The sequence below is a fragment of the Hypanus sabinus genome, unplaced genomic scaffold, assembly GCF_030144855.1.
Source record: "Hypanus sabinus isolate sHypSab1 unplaced genomic scaffold, sHypSab1.hap1 scaffold_1079, whole genome shotgun sequence".
NCBI lineage: Eukaryota > Metazoa > Chordata > Chondrichthyes > Myliobatiformes > Dasyatidae > Hypanus > Hypanus sabinus.
Window position 1 is genome coordinate 127,993 of NW_026779135.1, and position 3,595 is coordinate 131,587.

Sequence of the window (3,595 nt, forward strand, 5' to 3'; positions counted from 1 at the left end):
GGGGTCACCTACTGTATCCGGTCGTCGAGAGCTCCTATATATCAGTGAGACCCAACGAAGATCGGAAGGCCCCTCCCCCTCGTCGAGCACCTGCCACGAAAAGCGGTGGCCTCCCCTTTCGATTCTACTTCCCGTTCCCATTCTGACATGTCAGTCCGCGGCCTCCTCTACAGCCAAGGCGGCGACACACAGGTTCGAGTACTGACACCTTGTATTCCGTCAGGGTAGCCTCCAATATCCTGGCATGAACATCGATTTCTCTAATGGCTGGCCATTGCCCACACTCACCCCCACAACTTCTTCAACATACCACATTCATGTCTCCCCTTCAAAACTTCTTACCTGATTATCCCCACAACTTATATATAAATAACAATACCTCATTTCCTGAAATAATGGAAAGGCTGAACTGCTGGGAACAACAACGTTTTCAGAAAGTTCAATTTATTCATGCGCTTGTAAAGCAGGTGTGAATTTATTTTCGGAAAGTCAAAATTATTTGAGCCTTTCGACTGAGCGGTATAGACTTCTGAAATGTTTCAAAACAAAAGTAGCAGGGGAGATAAAAAGAACTTCCAACTGCTCTCTGAATCTGGTCTGGGTCACTCCGTAGATAAATGTATTCGTGCAGCTGCTGAAATTCTGAATCACAGAACCTCAAAACTGTGCTTAAAAAGCCGGATAGACATTTCCAGGTCTGTGTAGAGGCATCGCGTGAGAATGAAGACCAGAGTGGTTGTCGCCCAACAGAGAAGGAAACTCGCCGACAGGCTGAAGAGGAGAATGATAGATTGTCTCCGACTCTCTATCTCCGGATCTCGCTTTTTCCCGCAATTTCCCCGTCCCTTCAGCCCCTTGCGGACCCTGCTCGCCGCTAGTATCTGTCTGACGGTCAGAGCATTGAGGGTCAAAATGAGGAAGAAAGGAAGTAGCGGATTCAACAGACGGTCACCCAATAAAACCACTCAAACGGTTCTGTGAAAGGAAGTGCGGGCCTATTGGTGCAGACCCAGTTACCATTTTCCAAAAACGCTGCTCCATTCGTATACATGAAATAAAATGGGATATTTTTTAAACATAAACCGACAGATATTACGCCAATCACCAATCCTGCAATTCTGGGGATGCAGTATTTCGCTTTAAATTTTGCGGAGCAAATGGCCACAAAGCGATCGAAAGTGAAAGCAACAGTAAACCACACGGAACAGTCAACGGCCACGTGACACAGGACGAGGTGGACAAGGCAGAAAGGAGCGTTGTCAAGGACTTTGCAAAGTCGGAATGCTTGACCCATCTGGTAGAACAGGACTTCGATGATCACCACCATTAGATCCGCCGCAGCCATCGCCACCAGGTACCGCGTGACGCATTTGGAAAGACCGCTGTTTTCTCGGCTGAGAATGATGATCGCCACAAGGTTAACTGCAGTGACAAAAAAGACCAAAAATAAGAATAAAGAAATGCAAACGCTTTTTTTTTTTTGCAGATAAACAGCCGTCAGTTGTTCTCTTGAAATAAAATCCATCGTTTATCTCTGCTGAACACTATCAGTGGAAGTAAAAAGATACTTTGTTTGTTTGAACACGTGACCGCAGCATAAAGCGTTTTACAGGAGCGCATGCTCACATTAATCTCTTCACCTTCACCGATGCAGCAGGGATGAGCAGAGTCCAGGAATGATAGAGCACAGAAACGGGTCCTTCGGCCCAATATCTCCATGCCGACCAACCTGGCCAATTGGTATAGTTGTTCGTGATTGGATCACATTCGTCAAATTGTCCACCTGCATGTTAAATATTATTAACGACTCTGTACGCCCATTTCCTTTCTCAGGCTGTTCAATACACAGAGCAACTCCTATGTGAGTAAACGTCTCTCGTGATCCAGCTACATTTCTGCCCTCAATAAAATGCCACTCGACCGAACCTCTCCCTGTAACTCAATCCCGCGAGTCCCTGCAAATCTTTGTGAATACTGTCTGCACTCTTTTCAGCGGACTTCTGCCTTTCCTATAACAGGGCGACCAAGACTGTTCACAGAACTACAAGCGCGGTATCTCCAAGGAGAGGGGTAGTGTAATTGAAGTGCGCATCTACGCTTCTTTCCGAAAGTCTGAGTTACTATTCGATTGCAAGGTCGGATTCTGAAAACAATATCTTGCACCCCAGCAACCTTCCCTCTGTTTTATTTTACGGCTTCGGGGACAAACCATTGATCTGAGCAAACATTGTTACCCGGTCTTAAAAGTGCTCGGCACTTGTACTGTTTGTTTTATATCTGTAATATGCATGTCAAACGATGACAAAACATAACACACAACACACGTAAGCACTGTCAGGCAGTCACAATTGACAGGGAGGATGCAACAGTGAAATGTTCTGACGGGACGGCGATGGTAGTTTCTGAACAGTAAGCGACCGACTTCCATTCTGTCTTCATTGTGACCATTTGTGACAGTGTTGTAACTTGAAACAATGACAGTGCACGTACGCTGAAGCTGAAATGTTTCAATGTAAATGTGGTTAGTTTTGCGTTTAGCCATTTATGGATTATATTCATTAATACAGTTAAATTCATCATTATATTACCAAAGATTTTAGCATAATTTCAAAATGATGTTAACATGGTATAAAATAAATTCCAGCTGCTTGTCCACAAATGCAATGTTCGCGGGGGAATTTCAATCATGTCGAGGCTGTGGTATGGAATTGATGACGGGCGCAGTAAAAGAAGTCCTGATCCTTCGAGCCGGAATCGAACCAGCGACCTAAGGATGACTCCATTTCCTCTACAGTCCTCCGCTCTGCCAACTGAGCTATCGAAGGAAAAGCGATACAAAGTTTCTCCACGTTGGTTCCTACCGACAATCATTATGCAGATTTCAGCCTGGTATTTGTCGACGGATGGCAAAAGCCTGCCTGTGGCAACTATCTCGTCCTTCCAGCACTGGGGGCCACAGGCCACGGGATGACGCCTATCACCGCGTTTCTGACAATTCTAGGGAAACTACGATTCCAACACAGCTCTTTGATCGTCCTCGCCCGTTCAAATCAAAGGTTACTCAGCTTTGTCTTTCCACCCAATAACCAGGGCAATGTTCTTCTAACCACTCACCTGATTTATGCCTGAATCGTCGCCCGAAGCTCATGCATTACTGAAACACCAGCTGCCAGCCAGCTTTTCCTGCTATCTGCATTGAACGCAGCAAACCTACGACATTTTCTCCCGGTCCTTAGACCGAGACAGTTTCCGCTCGCTCTGCGCCAACCGCATCTTCTGTGCATTCCAAGTTCAGGGATTTGATGCGACGAATCCTCTGAATACAAAATGTCGATGGACAATGCTAGCATCGATCTCGCTACCTCTCGCATGCTAAGCAAGCACTCTACCATTTGAGCTAATTCCCCAGCACATCATGCTAACGACCTATAATTTGCTCCGTTGGACAAACATCATTGCATGCCTGCCACTGTTCACCGATGCACAATCGACAGCTCACAGACAGGCGCACACACACACACACACACACACAGTCACTAAGCTGAGAGCGGCGTTAGGTCTCTGCTTCCGTATAAGTAATCGAAAGGTACTTACC

General features: G+C 46.1%; 1 non-coding gene across 1 annotated transcript; it reads right to left on the reverse strand.

The window, feature by feature from the left end:
* Nucleotides 1–2,739: 2,739 nt before the first annotated feature.
* trnay-gua (transfer RNA tyrosine (anticodon GUA)) lies at nucleotides 2,740–2,825 on the reverse strand. The gene is given in 2 exon segments: nucleotides 2,740–2,775; nucleotides 2,789–2,825. It is a non-coding gene; the product is annotated as a tRNA-Tyr (tRNA).
* Between the last annotated feature and the right edge of the window lie 770 nt (nucleotides 2,826–3,595).